Source organism: Mauremys reevesii, linkage group 17, assembly GCF_016161935.1.
Source record: "Mauremys reevesii isolate NIE-2019 linkage group 17, ASM1616193v1, whole genome shotgun sequence".
NCBI classification, from domain to species: domain Eukaryota; kingdom Metazoa; phylum Chordata; order Testudines; family Geoemydidae; genus Mauremys; species Mauremys reevesii.
In genome coordinates this window covers 21,962,299-21,978,157 of record NC_052639.1, presented here as the reverse complement: position 1 = coordinate 21,978,157, position 15,859 = coordinate 21,962,299, and the positions used below count along the sequence as shown (strand labels likewise).

Here is a 15,859-nt window from a genome sequence, read left to right as displayed (position 1 = left end):
CGGAAGAGTCAGTTGCGTTCTGTGCGGTTGCCCCATCATTCCCCTCAGGCCTGACCTGCCCTCCAGCTCAGCCACTCACTGAAAATTGAAAAACAAAACAGTAGAGCTATAAAAGTCTTCAAAGCCCACCAAGCCCAACCCCTCTTCTAATACGGCAGAAAAGCCGCACTTCTCCTGACTAGGTAGGGATGTCCTATTGCCGCACAAGAAGTGGAAGGCCATTTAATGTGGATAAATGTAAAGTAATGCACATTGGAAAAAATAACCCCAACTATACATACAACATGATGGGGGCTAAGTTAGCTACAACGAGTCAGGAAAAAGATCTTGGAGTTATCGTGGATAGTTCTCTGAAGATGTCCACGCAGTGTGCAGAGGCGGTCAAAAAAGCAAACAGGATGTTAGGAATCATTAAAAAGGGGATAGAGAACAAGACGGAGAATATAGTATTGCCCTTATATAAATCCATGGTACGCCCACATCTCGAATACTGTGTACAGATGTGGTCTCCTCACCTCAAAAAAGATATTCTAGCACTAGAAAAGGTTCAGAAAAGGGCAACTAAAATGATTAGGGGTTTAGAGAGGGTCCCATACGAGGAAAGATTAAAGAGGCTAGGACTCTTCAGCTTGGAAAAGAGAAGACTAAGGGGGGACACGATAAAGGTATATAAAATCATGAGTGATGTTGAGAAAGTGGATAAGGAAACGTTATTTACTTATTCCCATAATACAAGAACTAGGGGTCACCAAATGAAATTAATAGGCAGCAGGTTTAAAACAAATAAAAGGAAGTTCTTCTTCACGCAGCGCACAGTCAACTTGTGGAACTCCTTACCTGAGGAGGTTGTGAAGGCTAGGACTATAACAATGTTTAAAAGGACTGGATAAATTCATGGTGGCTAAGTCCATAAATGGCTATTAGCCAGGATGGGTAAGAATGGTGTCCCTAGCCTCTGTTCGTCAGAGGATGGAGATGGATGGCAGGAGAGAGATCACTTGATCATTGCCTGTTAGGTTCACTCCCTCTGGGGCACCTGGCATTGGCCACTGTCGGTAGACAGATACTGGGCTAGATGGACCTTTGGTCTGACCGGTATGGCCTTTCTTATGTTCTTATGTGTTCGGTCTCAGCAGCACTCGTGGAGCAGAGGAAATACCTGGCTGAGTTAATTCCCCACAGATGGGTCTTGAGCATGACAACCTTGTAGGTAATGACAAGGTCCACTTACGCCACTGGCCAAACCATTCCTCACAGGCCAGCAACCATTTCTCCCAGTTCGCGTTCCCCACCATGTCCCCAACCGAACGCTAGAAGGCCCAGCCATCAACCTGCCCACTCTTGCAGCCCTCCTCTTCCGCCCTGACTGATAGGGGGGAGTATTGAGCCTCCTCCCTTAGGCCCTTCAGCATCCCTGGGGAACACCAACACTGCCCAAGTGACTTTGGGCCAGTAGGTCAACCAATAGGGCTGCCTCCTAGGCCAGGCTGCAGCCCAGCTTCAGGACTCAGCAGAAATGGCGCTTGCATCCCTATCTACAGAACTCCAGGCATGGCCAGGCTTCTGGATCAAACGTCCCCTCTTGTGCTCAAGTCACAACAGCTAGTGGGCAAAAGACAGGCTTTCATGGCATTTGAGAAAGCAAGATAGAGCCTTGGAAGACCCAGCAGGGTTTGTGGCACAGGGGGCACAAGGAATTGTCCTCAGATCCCACCGAGACTTCAACTCAGATTGCAGGATTCAAAGTCCCCAGTGCTGGCCCGTACACCATGGGACCAATAGGGAACCCCCAGACCTCTGCCGAGGATGACTCTGTGGGGGCAGCCCTGCATTTACTCACCAAGTTGTCATGCAGCAGTTTGCTGCAGCTCCCAGAGGCCTTTCTTAATCCAGACTGAAAGGCCAATAGGCATGTGAGGAAGTTGCCCCTTCAGTCCCAGGCAGTATGTGGCCCTTCCTAGTGAAAGGAAGTGATGTCAAATAACATCCTGGAGAGATTCTGTCTTTCATTTTGAGGGGAAACTGTTCCCTCTTCATCTGACCAGGGACTTGAACCCTGGACCCTCAGATTAAAAGTCTGATGCTCTACCAACTGAGCTAGCCAGGCTCACATTTAACAAAAGCAAATTTCATGCAGCAGAGAAACTCGTCATGAAAATGTGGGCAGGAAACAATACAGAAAACCTGCTACTCTCGCTCTCTTAGCAGTCCTAGCCCCAGCCTGCTCCTCCATCCGGCGCCCTGAGGCCTTATTCTTTTTTAAGTTAGCTATCAAATCCAGGAGAAAACACAGATATACGAAGCAAAACGAAATCACAAACAGAAATGTCATTGGAAATACAGAAATAAAAAAGGAAAATGCAATCCCCATCACTTTACCGTGTCGGGGCCATTCCTGTATCGAGAGCACCCGCTAAGGTACATGTGTGCTTACGAGAAAGCTGGAGGAACTCATACCACAGCCAGAACATGAAACTTGACTGCTTCCAGGTGCCGCAGTAAAACCCTTTCCCTGCTGTGATGTTGCACTCCGTGTGATTTTATGAAAATATGCTAATGAGTGTGAATATAAAGTGACTGGACTATGCTTCATGCAAAAGGTCTCTTGTAAGGTATCATTACAAAGCTTATAATCTACTGTGTGTGTTCATCCTATTTGTATGAACTGATCATTCTTGGATCTGAAACTAGAAATATGAACTATAACTCTGAGGTCCTGTTGTAATGATGCAAAGTGTGGGCCATTAGTAGTGGTTTGGACTCTTGAATGCTCCCATTAACCAGGACAACTGACTGGAGATGGCTCTGTCCTGCACCATCTGTGAGTCAGGCCAGGAAGAATGAAGGCTTGCGGGGGGTCTCACAGGACATGTGACCATGTCACCTGGTACAGGAATCCACCTTAAACCTGGGGCTCTTCCTCAGGAGAGAGACAAAAAATTCCTGCCTTGTGCCAAAGCTGTATAAGGGGGTGGAACTGAACAAACATGGCTGCAGTCATGAGACATCCCCTAGCTACCACGTGAGCTGGAACAAGGGCTGTACCAGGTGAAAAGATTGGGCCCAGACAAAAAATAAGTCTAGTCTTTGCCTCTCAGTCTGTGCATATGGGACCTTTCCCTCCAGTGGTGGAGGATTCTCCCTTTTCATCTACTCTTGTCCCAAGCAGCACAACTGGTGGGAATCTTAAATGTACAGAGGAGTCTTAGGAGCAGAAAGCCCACCCAGACCTTCCATGCAATTGGCACTTGCCCCTCACTGAGCAGGATTGAAACTCCTGCAGGGTCACATCCTCTCTGGGCATGAGCAAAGCAGCAGGGTGAAAGGAACCTAGATATGCTGGGAATTGAACCCAGGACCACATACATGCAAAGCATGTGCTCTACCACTGAACTACATCCCCAGATGGATGATGTGGGCTATAGGTTACACTCAGAGCCCTCCTGTTTCCAGAATATCCAGTGGCCTAAGAGCAGCATGAGGGACACATTCCCGGCTCTGAGGCCAAATCTGCTGTCCTGGAGGCTGCTGGTTCTTGGGGGTCACATTTCAGCAGGGCCAGATTCGATGTGTGGGGCAGAGAGAGTGGGTGCCCTGGACTCAGGGTGCAGAGATACACTCAGCCCTCTCCCCTGCTTTGGGTGGGGGGTGCTGCCACCCCCTGCTGGAAGGTAATGGGAGGGGAGGGGTGCTGTGAGTCGCTCACCGCCTGACTCTGGTGGTAGCAGTGGTGTGGGAAGCTCCAGGTGTTTCTAGGATCTGCTCTTTCCACCTGCCTGTAAAGTCCAGCTTTCCCCAGTACGTTCACTGCGGTGCACTGTTTCCATGGCTGCACAGCAAAGAATCACTCCCAGTTTCCCATCTATCTGCGGCAGGATTAGCCTGTGTCAGTGATTAATGAGGTGGATCTTGTTGTAAATTGTTATTCATTCCCCACCTTGACAATTCACACAGTCAGATTCCCAGCACCTCAGTGATCCTGGTAGCAGGAGTTGGGTCCTGAGACTTTCAGGGTTCATTCCCCCTCCTGGAGTGAACTGAGCTTTTCCCCATCCCAGACAATCCATGAAATAACAACAGGGGCATAAAGAAAGAGGAGGAACATCTCACGGCCAGGGCTGGATGTGCCCAGGGCCCCCTGCTTGTCCATTGTTTCCATGGAATTTGGCCCCCTGCTTTGCACAAGGGACAGAGAAGGATCTTGCTGTTCCTGTGTCTGTGCAAGGAAAATTGTTCTTCCCTAGGAAAGAGAGGCGGGAAATGGCCCCATGGTGGGACAATATCCTCAGGATTAAGAGCAAAGGACTCAGGCTGAGAACTGATTTAACCCCACTTATCTATCCGTAGGGGCAGACTGCTGAGCAGGCAGCCGAGCCCTGAGTAGGGGGCGGAGCTAGGCTGAGGAGGGGGCCTATAAAAGCGGCCGCCCAGCCAGGCAGCGGCACAGGAGCCGGCGAACAGGGCTGCTAACAGGGGAGTTTGAGTGGGAGTTAGTTTACAGGGGGAGTCGGAAGGGGCAGGGGGTGCGGTGCTGTGTTCCCCAGGTGAGAAGGCTGATAGAGGCAGAGACAACAGCAGCCATGAGCCAAGCAGCAGAGGATACAACGAGGATGATTGCATGCAGCAGCTGCAGAATGTACATGGTCCTAGTGGGGGCACCGGAACAGAGGTATGTATGCATGAAGTGCCGCCTAATAGAGCTGCTGGAAGAAAAGATCGTAGGTCTAGAGATGCAGGTAGAAACCCTGGTAGAGATTAGAAGGGGGCTTGAGCAGCTGATGGAGCAAAGGCAAGCTGTGGCTGAAGGGGAATGCTCAGGGGTACAGGGGGAAGCAGGGGCTAAGGCCTGTGAGGGGGGAATGCTGGATGGGGAACATGGGCAGTGGAAGCATGTGATCGTGAGAAGCAGGCCGAGGAAAAGGAGAGCCAGTGAGGAGAAATAGAGCTAAGGAACAGGTTTGAAGGTTTGGAGAATGAGGAAGGGGTACAGCAGGTGGTAGCTGACGGTGGGAGACCAAGGAAGAAGAGAATAGCGGCTAGTCCGATAGAAAGGGGAGGAGTCGATGGTGACAGCACCGACTTTGGGCCCCGGGAGGATGCAGGATGGCTTAAGGGGACTACAAGGGAGGATAGGAATGGAAGGAGCTTGCAATCAGGGGGAACGGGGGATAGGTTAGCAGACCGCACTGTCACCAGGCAAAGGCAGGTCTACGTGATTGGGGATGCCATACCGAGAAGGTTGGACAGGCCTGTGACCAGGGCCGATCCGGAGAACAGAAGGGTGTGCTGTCTACTGGGCGCTAAAATACGGGATGTGGACCTGCAGTTGAAAAGGATCCTAAAAGGAGCAGGTAAGAACCCATTGATCATCCTTCATGTAGGAACGAATGACACGGCTAGATTCTCGCTAGAGAGGATCAAGGAGACTATGCCAGGCTGGGTAAGACGCTCAAGGAAATTGAGGCTCAGGTGATCTTCAGTGGGATTTTACCTGTCCCTACGGAAGGGCGACAAAGGGGTGACAGGATTGTGATGATAAATAGTTGGCTCAGGAAGTGGTGCTATAAGGAGGGCTTTGGGACGTATGGGCACTGGGAGGCTTTCGGGGACAGAGAACTCTTCTCACGGGATGGACTCCACCTGAGTAGGGAAGGAAATAGACTTCTAGGAGGGAGGCTGGCTCATCTGATCAAAGAGCTTTAAACTAGGAATTCAGGGAGACGGTTGGGAGATGTCCAGGCACTCTCCACGCCAAATTTAAACATTGAGAGGAGGACAGCATACCCTGCAGCTGGGTGTGTCCCTGCCTGTGCAAAGGTTTGTGTGAGTGCAGGGCCGGGAGCGAGCTGCATCTTCTCCCAGCAGCTGTGTGAGAGGAGCCCAGGCTGGGGAGACAGAGGGCTCAGCGGTACCCCAGCTCCAAGTTGCACCCCTGGGGGCCTTTAAACATTAGGAACCATCAGAGTTAAGGTGACGTGTACAAACTTTGTGCAGTGCTGTTGTGCATGCGTGTTATGATACAGACTCCCAAGCGTGGCCTTGGGGTGAATTCCCTGCCCCCGACAGCATCAATTTCCTCCAGACCACCAAGGGAAGTGGTGCTTTCTCCATCCATCCCTTGATGAGGTGCCTTTGTGGAGTCTGCTTTGGTCCAAAACTTGCTAGAGTGCCATACAGGAGGCCTGGGCTGTGCAGAGGGGTCAGATGAGATGATCTAAGTGTCTCTTGTGGCCTTAGTCTCCAAATCTCAGCAAAACTGAGTGTGGCACATTGAGAGCCTCTGAGGTTTCCATGTGCTGCCTGCTTGATCCCCAGCACTAACCCTGAGTGCGTGGGGTGTCACAGGAAAGCAGCTCAAACATGCAAAGGGGCTGGCCAGGGCAGGACATTAGCCCTGCAGGGCAGGGGTGGGTGAGGCGGTGACATCACAAGGGCCTTGTGCAGCACCTCAGCTGATTGGTGAAAGGAGGTTGGGAGGCGGTGACCTCACAGAGCGTCCATGACAACAGCCAGGTAGGACAGGCTGCAGGGCTGGGGCCATCTCAGAGACCCCGGGCTTTGCTGCAGAGAGTCTCCTTCTGTAGGTCTCCCAGCCTAGGTCCGTGCTGATTAGGCCTCCACTGGATTCTTGTGTACAGTTCTGGGCATCACATTTTGGAAAGATGCAGAGAAATTGGAGAAAGTCAGAGAAGAGCAACAAGAATGATGAAAGTCTAGAAAACATGACCTATGAGGGAAGATTGAAAGAATTGGATTTGTTAAGTCTGGAGAAGAGAAGACTGAGAGGGGACATTACAGTTTTCAAGTACCTAAAAGGTTGTTACAAGGAGGCGGGAGAAAAATTATTCTCCTTAACCTCTCATGATAGGACAAGAATCAAGAGGCTTAAATTACAGCAAGGGAGGTTTAGGTTAGACATTAGGAAAAACTTGCTAAGAGTCAGGGTGGTTAAGCAGTGGAATAAATTGCCTAGGGAGGTTGTTGAATCTCCATCCTTGGAGATTTTTAAGAGCAGGTTAGACAAAGCCCTGTCAGAGATGATCTATATAATACTTAGTCTGGCCTTGAGTGCAGGCGACTGGACTCGATGACCTCTTGGGGTCCTTCCAGTCCTATGATTCTATGATCCAAAGGTCTCTACTTGCCTTAATGTCTACAAATCTCTGCAAAACTAAGTATGGGCCATTGAGCAGCCTCTGATGTTTTCATGTGTCGCCTGCTTCGTGTCCAGAAGTAACACTGAGTGAGTGGGGGTGTGGGTGTGACACAGCAGGAGCAGCTCAAAGATGCAAAGGGGCTGTCCAGGGCGGTGACATCACACTAGCCTTTTACAGGAGCTGGGCTGATTGGTCAAAGGAGGTTGGGAAGCGGTGACCTCACAGAGAGTCTATGAGCAGGGGCAGGTAAAGAGGCTGCAGGGTGGGGGAAATGGCTTTGCTGCAGGGAGTCTCCTTCTCAAGGTCTCCCCTTGAGGAGTGAGAGAGAATACAGGGTCACGCCTGTGAGCGTGAGGAGGAGCCTCCTTGGGGTTTTCCCCTTTCCCACTGCTAATTGAGTGAGAAGACAGACGTCCCTGTGGAGCAGAGAAGAGCCTCAGAGAGGTTTCATGTTGTTGTTTCATGTTGTCATAGGTTTCCTTCATATGGACTGCATGACCAAGTGGAATTGATGGCAAAACATTGCCATTATGCAGTAAAACATCTTTAAGACTCGTCTTCGATGAATCAACGAACAGTCTCCACTCATGTGGATTGTGAACGATGTTGAGGGCTGCCATCACACCATGGATGTTGTTGCAGGCTACAAGATGGCCTTCCATGAAGAAGAATGGGACAAGATCCTTTTGACGGTCCCGGAGCAGGCTACATGAGGAAATCAGTCCTTTCGTTGGACTTGCTGGTAGAAGAGCCCAGTGATGGTGCAGCTCCCCGAGCGTCAGTGACAAACGCAGCGCTCCAGCAACTGAGCTCTAGGGCTCGCTGCTGAAAGAAAAGCTTCACGAGTGACAAAGGGAAAAGGAAGGTGCTGGTCTTTAGCCAAGGGCAGGGAGCCCCACCCTCCAACACAGACCATTTCCCTCGTTGTCTGTCTGTGCTGGGACAGGAGCAATAACACGGCCTCCTGCTTTTGCTATTGCAGAGAGTCGGTTCTGACGGTCTCCTCAAACCCAGGGTGCGAAACAGGCCTCAGAGCTGACTGGGTGTAAACAAGAACTACTCAGGTAGACTGAGCCAGCTGGGAATTCAGATGTGCCCCTTTCCTGGAGAGATGGACTGAGCTGTGAGGGGACTGGAAGCGGAGCTCCCAATGTTTAACTTGCACTCGTTCAGCATCTTTCCTGCGAGTGCCGTCACTGTAGGTTAAATCCTCCAGCCCAGGACTCCCCACCAGCTGTGGGCCTGACAAGCTTTCCCTGGGATTGGATTCTGTAGAACAGGGGTGCAGGGAACCAGCAGGTGCATCTGACTCCTTGGTGAGGTTTTGCATGCAAGATGTGTGTGTGAGTCTTTGTGTGTCGGAAGCAGTGAGTGTGGCACTCTCAGTGAACCGACAGAGGGCGACGGTGGTCAGAGAGAGACAAAGGAAGAATCAAGAGGCACCGATGGGCATAAGGATGATGATTGTGTTGTGTTTCATTCCTTAGATGTGGTGCCACCGCCCGTCCCTTTAGCCTTGTAGTTTACCAAGAGTAAAACTAAATATCTGTTGAGATACAAGGGAGTGTGTGTGTCCATTCCTGCTAGCTGCACAGGGGTTTGATGTTGCTGCTTTCAATCCTCCGGCTCTGCCGGGATAAGGAACAATTGAAGCCATCACTGAAGTGAAGGAGGGAGATGATTTTCTGACAGGGAGGGACGGCTCCTCTTAAAGGTGTTTGGCAGGCAGCCTCCTTCCCAGGTCTGTCCCAACAACACCCAGTTGAAAGGACCCTCCCAGCCCTCCTCAGCCCGATGAAAAGGAGCGAGTGAGTGAGCGTGGGGAGAGCGGCGACTGAGGGAGATGGATTGAGCAGTCCGGGATCTCTGCGAAGGGGCGGGATGAGGGTGTTCAGTTTTGTTGGGTCAGAAAGTTGGCAACCCCAGATCCAGGAAACAACTCAAAGACCCAACGAGTCTGGCCAGGGGCAGGACATCAGCTTTGAGGGGAGGGGTGGGTGTGGCAGTGACATCACAAAGGCCTTTTGCAGGACCGCGGCCTATTGGGCAAAGGTGGTGGGGAGGGGGTGACCTCAGAGAGAGAGAGACCCCGACATCAGCCGGGCAGGACAGAGGTGCAGGGCCAGGTCTGTCTCTGAGACCTCCCGGCTTTGCTGCCGCAAGTCTCCTTCGCGAGGTCTCTCCTCGAGGGCTGAGAGAGAATTCAGATTCATGGATGTGAGCATGAGGAGGAAAGACTGTGGAGTTTTCTCCTTTCCTACCATGGATTGTGCTGAAAAGAAACTTCCCTTTGAGAAGGTAAGAGGCTCAGAGAGGTTTGGAACCTGTTCAGTCTGATCCACCTGGCGCAGGCAGCATTCTAGGCACAGACAGCACTGGCTTCAGGTGGCAGAATTTGATTTCCTACTAGGTTTTGATGGTTGGAATCCCTGGGGACATTTGGGGTTTGTCCTTTTTCGTTTCTCTTTTCCTCTTTCCTACCTCCATTCCCCTCTTCTCTTGCTTCTTTTTTCCCTTTTCCCAGCTTCCCTCCCTCTACCGAAGAGGGATGTGTGTGGAGTGCGGCAGGGGAGGGGTATTGCTCTCATTGCAGAGGTCCTCACCAAGAGGTGGGGCTGGATCTGAGAGTGATCCCCTGTGATGGTGACCTGGGCCGTCCTTTGGGACATCTGGTGAGACCCCTCAGCCGCCCGCCCCTCAGAGTCTCAGTGGTGATTGGCTGAGCAGGGGGCTATCGTGAGCGAGGAGACTCAGGTCCTTTTGGTCTTTTTTCAAATCAGGCAAAGAAGTCACAACCAATCCAATGTACGGGATTAATCTTGCTGCTTCTCTCCATTAATTGTCTCTTAGCAGGTGATGATTTCCTCTAATGTTCTAGGTCTTCTAAAATACTTGCTGAATAATTCCACTGAACCACTGTTGGTCTGTAGCTCACTTGAGAGCACTTTCTTCTGATGAGTCAATGTATGAAATTCAAGATCTGAGAGAGAGTTTGAATGTCAGGAGCAGTGTTTCCTCTAATTTGCTATGTCCGTGTGCGGAATGAATTTTGCTGAGTGCACCAATACGGAGGTGAGGTGTGACACCTCACCTGTCTATTGGTGCTCATTCCAAACTTCATTCTGCAGATGGATGGTGTGTGGCAGGGTGAGGCTGAAGTGTTAGGAGTGTGGAGGGGTCTGAGGTAGGGCAGAGGGTGGGGTGAAAGGGCTCTGTCTGGGGGTGCAGTGTGTGGGGTGGGGTTGGGGATGAGAGGCTGAGAGCTGGAGTAAAGGGTTGGGGTGCAGGGGTGTGAGGGCTCCGGCTAGGGATGCGGGCTCTGGGTTGGGGCTGGGAATGAGGGGTTTGGGAAGTTATGCTTCAGTTTTCCCCTTCTAAACTTAAGTCCTGTCTAACCTACAGGACGCTATGGGAATAAGACACCATGCTTTGTGGTGACATGACAAGAGGAGAGGGTGTGAGAACTACAGCAACAGAGATGGCAGTGGGGTTAGTGTCAGATTGTTTCAAATGTTGCATTAGTCTAATGACATTTAACAGCAACACTTAGCTAACACAAAGGAGAAAGGAATTCTTTGCTAAAGATTCAACCTTCCCCTTTGGCCAACTCCACCCCTTCCCTGACTGGAGTGTGCTCACAACACCTCCCCCCCCCTCCAACACACACACACACACACACACACAAGCCCACAGCTGGGCACCCAGCACAAAGCAAGGGAGGGGGTTGCTTGGCTTACACTGGGCTACAATTTTTCAGAAGTCGTCTGCTTCAGAGATCAAATGTGCTATTTAGAATGTATTTTGATTTGCTCAATTCAAATATGACAATTAAAACAACTGATTGGCTTCTGTTTCTAAGATATTTAAGTCTTTTACATTTTATGTCTATATATATTGTGTAGATAGCAGAGTTTTAATCATCAATTTTAAACCTAGGTCTTTTTGTGTGTTTATGGTTGCTTTACATGATAATATTTCACCTCTCCTGTTTATGTAACAATTTAAAAATCAGCAAAAGGGTTATCTAGCTTAAATGTATTAGGAAACAAAAGGCAAAAAGCTATTCTGTACATAGTTTAGTCGTATTCAGTGTCTACTCGGCGCTTCTTGGCTTGTCTCTTGTATTCATTAAATGGAGCATCTCTTGTCACTGTCCAGCAATAGTCTGCCAGCATTGATGGGCTCCATTTGCCCTGATAGCGGTTCTCCATTGTTGCAATGTCCTGGTGAAATTGCTCGCCATGCTCGTCGCTCACTGCTCCGCAGTTGGGTGGAAAAAAAATCTAGATGAGAGTGCAAAAAATGTCTCTTTAGTGACATGTTGCAACCAAGGCTTTTGTAAGCCTTGTGGAGGTTTTCCACCAACAACCTGTAGTTGTCTGCCTTGTTGTTTCCGAGAAAATGTATTGCCACTAAGTGGAAGGCTTTCCATGCCGTCTTTTCCTTGCCACGCAGTGCATGGTCAAATAAGAAAATAAGAACATAAGAAAGGCCGTGCAGGTCAGACCAAAGGTCCATCTATCCCAGTATCTGTCTACCGACAGTGGCCAATGCCAGGTGCTTGGTGGAGATTTTCTAGGTGTTGGTCTCTGTCTGCGGGGTTAGAGCAGATACGGTTGTAGCTCAGTGCTTGGCTGTAGACAATGGATCTTGTGGTGTGTCCGGGATGGAAGCTGGAGGCATGAAGGTAGGCATAGCGGTCGGTAGGTTTTCGGTATAGGGTGGTGTTAATGTGACCATCACTTATTTGCACCGTGGTGTCTAGGAAGTGGACCTCCCGTGTAGATTGGTCCAGGCTGAGGTTGATGGAGGGTGGAAGCTGTTGAAATCGTGGTGAAAATCTCCACCAAGCATTCTCAAGACTACAGTACCCACACGAGGAAATAAGGAAACAGATCAGCAGAGCCAGACGTGTACCCAGAAGCCTCCTACTGCAAGACAAGCCCAAGAAAGAAACCAACAGGACTCCACTGGCAATCACATACAGTCCCCAGCTCAAACCCCTCCAACGCATCATCAGGGATCTACAACCCATCCTGGACAATGATCCCACACTTTCACAGGCCTTGGGTGGCAGGCCAGTCCTCGCCCACAGACAACCTGCCAACCTGAAGCATATTCTCACCAGCAACTGCACACCACACCATAGTAACTCTAGCTCAGGAACCAACCCATGCAACAAACCTCGATGCCAACTCTGCCCACATATCTACACCAGCAACACCATCACAGGACCTAACCAGATCAGCCACACCATCACCGGTTCATTCACCTGCACATCCACCAATGTAATATATGCCATCATATGCCAGCAATGCCCCTCTGCTATGTACATCGGCCAAACTGGACAGTCGCTAAGGAAAAGGATAAATGGACACAAATCAGACATTAGGAATGGCAATATACAACAACCTGTAGGAGAACACTTCAACCTCCCTGGCCACACAATAGCAGATCTTAAGGTGGCCATCCTGCAGCAAAAAAACTTCAGGACCAGACTTCAAAGAGAAACTGCTGAGCTCCAGTTCGTCTGCAAATTTAACACCATCAGCTCAGGATTAAACAAAGACTGTGAATGGCTTGCCAATTACAGAACCAGTTTCTCCTCCCTTGGTTTTCACACCTCAACTGTAACTATGTAACCTTCATCTGATAATCTCAAAGCATCTTACACAGCTGGGTCAGTATTCTTCTCCACATTTTACCAGTGCAGAAACTGAGTCACAGAGAGGGGGGAAGTGACTTGCTCAGAATCACACGGATAGTCAGAAGGACAGCTGGCTACAGAGCCATGGGACCCTGAGTCCCATTCCTTGGTCCTAACTAATAGATAAGTCCGTATCTCTACTTAATTTATAATAGTTTTCAGAAGATAAAACTCTCTGATTCAGCCATTGAAGCTTCTGCTGCTGCCCCATACATGTGAGAAGATGCTCGGTCAAATCCCATTATTGAATTGTGTGGGGATTGCGCCTTTCTCTTCCCCTTTTCCCTGTGATGGAGCAGTATCTTCAGTCTGGAGGCCTGGGAACTGCAGGGAGCAGAGATGTACCTGAAACAGGAACTTTCAACTTTAAAAAAAATTGTAATTAAGTAACTTGAACTTTTTTAAACAAACACCTGCTTCTTTCTGCAGGATCTGCATGCCCTCACAGAATGAGCACCCTACACACAATGTGTGTATGCCATCTCATCCTCATCCCACCCCAGCCTACACACAGCCAAAAATAAACACAAATAGCTTTAGTGTGTTTTTTTTTAAATTAAAAAGCAATTTTTCCAAGCTTTAAGAACATAAGAACATAAGAAAGGCCGTACCGGGTCAGACCAAAGGTCCATCTAGCCCAGTATCTGTCTACCGACAGTGGCCAATGCCAGGTGCCCCTGAGGGAGTGAACCTAACAGGCAATGATCAAGTGATCTCTCTCCTGCCATCCATCTCCATCCTCTGACGAACAGAGGCTAGCGACACCATTCTTACCCATCCTGGCTAATAGCCATTTATGGACTTAGCCACCATGAATTTATCCAGTCCCCTTTTAAACATTGTTATAGTCCTAGCCTTCACAACCTCCTCAGGTAAGGAGTTCCACAAGTTGACTGTGCGCTGCGTGAAGAAGAACTTCCTTTTATTTGTTTTAAACCTGCTGCCTATTAATTTCATTTGGTGACCCCTAGTTCTTGTATTATGGGAATAAGTAAATAACTTTTCCTTATCCACTTTCTCAACATCACTCATGATTTTATATACCTCTATCATGTCCCCCCTTAGTCTTCTCTTTTCCAAACTGAAGAGTCCTAGCCTCTTTAATCTTTCCTCATATGGAACCCTCTCTAAACCCCTAATCATTTTAGTTGCTCTTTTCTGAACCTTTTCTAGTGCTAGAATATCTTTTCGAGGTGAGGAGACCACATCTGTACACAGTATTCGAGATGTGGGCGTACCATGGATTTATATAAGGGCAATAATATATTCTCAGTCTTATTCTCTATCCCCTTTTTAATGATTCCTAACATCCTGTTTGCTTTTTTGACCGCCTCTACACACTGCGTGGACATCTTCAGAGAACTATCCACGATAACTCCAAGATCTTTTTGCTGACTCGTTGTAGCTAAATTAGCCCCCATCATGTTGTATGTATAGTTGGGGTTATTTTTTCCAATGTGCATTACTTTACATTTATCCACATTAAATTTCATTTGCCATTTTGTTGCCCAATCAGTTAGTTTTGTGAGATCTTTTTGAAGTTCTTTACAATCTGCTTTGGTCTTAACTATCTTGAGTAGTTTAGTATCATCTGCAAACTTTGCCACCTCACTGTTTACCCCTTTCTCCAGATCATTTATGAATAAATTGAATAGGATTGGTCCTAGGACTGAAACTTGGGGAACACCACTAGTTACCCCTCTCCAGTCTGAGAATTTACCATTAATTCCTACCCTTTGTTCCCTGTCCTTTAACCAGTTCTCAATCCATGAAAGGACCTTTCCTTTTATCCCATGACAGCTTAATTTACGTAAGAACCTTTGGTGAGGGACCTTGTCAAAGGCTTTCTGGAAATCTAAGTACACTATGTCCACGGATCCCCTTGTCCACATGTTTGTTGACCCCTTCAAAGAACTCTAATAGATTACTAAGACACGATTTCCCTTTACAGAAACCATGTTGACTATTGCTCAACAGTTTATGTTTTTCTATGTGTCTGACAATTTTATTCTTTACTATTGTTTCAACTAATTTGCCCGGTACCGACGTTAGACTTACCGGTCTGTAATTGCCGGGATCAACCCTAGAGCCCTTTTTAAATATTGGCGTTACATTAGCTAACTTCCATCATCATCTCGAAGAAGTTCATGAATCTGAGGACCAATAAAGACACCTTCCTTTATCTTAGCTTCACTTAACCTTGGGAATTTTCCACGGAGCTGCTTGTGTTTTGTCAATGGCCTTGACAAAGTTCTTCATCAGCCCCAGCTTGATGTGTAAGGGTGGTAACAAAATCTTCTTTGATTCAACAAGTGGTGGATGCTGAACACTGTTCCTCCCAGGCTCCAATGACTGTCGGAGTGGCAAATCTTTCTTGATGTAGTGGGAATCTGTTGCACGACTATCCCATTCGCAGAGAAAACAGCAGTACTTTGTGTATCCAGTCTGCAGACCAAGCAAGAGAGCAACAACCTTCAAATCGCCACAAAGCTGCCACTGATGTTGGTCATAGTTTATGCACCTCAAAAGTTGTTTCATGTTGTCCTAGGTTTCCTTCATATGGACTGCATGACCAAGTGGAATTGATGGCAAAACATTGCCATTATGCAGTAAAACAGCTTTAAGGCTCGTCTTCGATGAATCAATGAACAGTCTCCACTCATGTGGATTGTGAACGATGTTGAGGGCTGCCATCACACCATGGATGTTGTTGCACGCTACAAGATGGCCTTCCATGAAGAAGATGGGACAAGAGCCTTTTGACGGTCACGGAGCATGGAAACCCTAACGTCACCTGCCAGGAGAGTCCACTGCTGTAGTGCGGAGCCCAACAGCTCTGCCTTACTCTTGGGTAGTTCCGAATCCCTGACAAGGTCATTCCGTTCACCTTGTGTTTTGAGGTGTGGTTCAGAGGAGGAGGATGGGAGAAAATGTGGGTCCTGTGACATTGATGGTTCAGGACCAGAAGTTTCGTCCTCTTCCTCTTCCTCGTCTG

General features: G+C 48.7%; 2 non-coding genes across 2 annotated transcripts; both read right to left on the bottom strand.

Annotated features, from left to right (window-relative positions):
* Positions 1–2,034: 2,034 nt before the first annotated feature.
* TRNAK-UUU lies at positions 2,035–2,107 on the bottom strand. The gene has a single exon. It is a non-coding gene; the product is annotated as a tRNA-Lys (tRNA).
* Positions 2,108–3,331: 1,224 nt separating this feature from the next.
* Positions 3,332–3,403, bottom strand: TRNAA-UGC. The gene has a single exon. It is a non-coding gene; the product is annotated as a tRNA-Ala (tRNA).
* Positions 3,404–15,859: the final 12,456 nt, after the last annotated feature.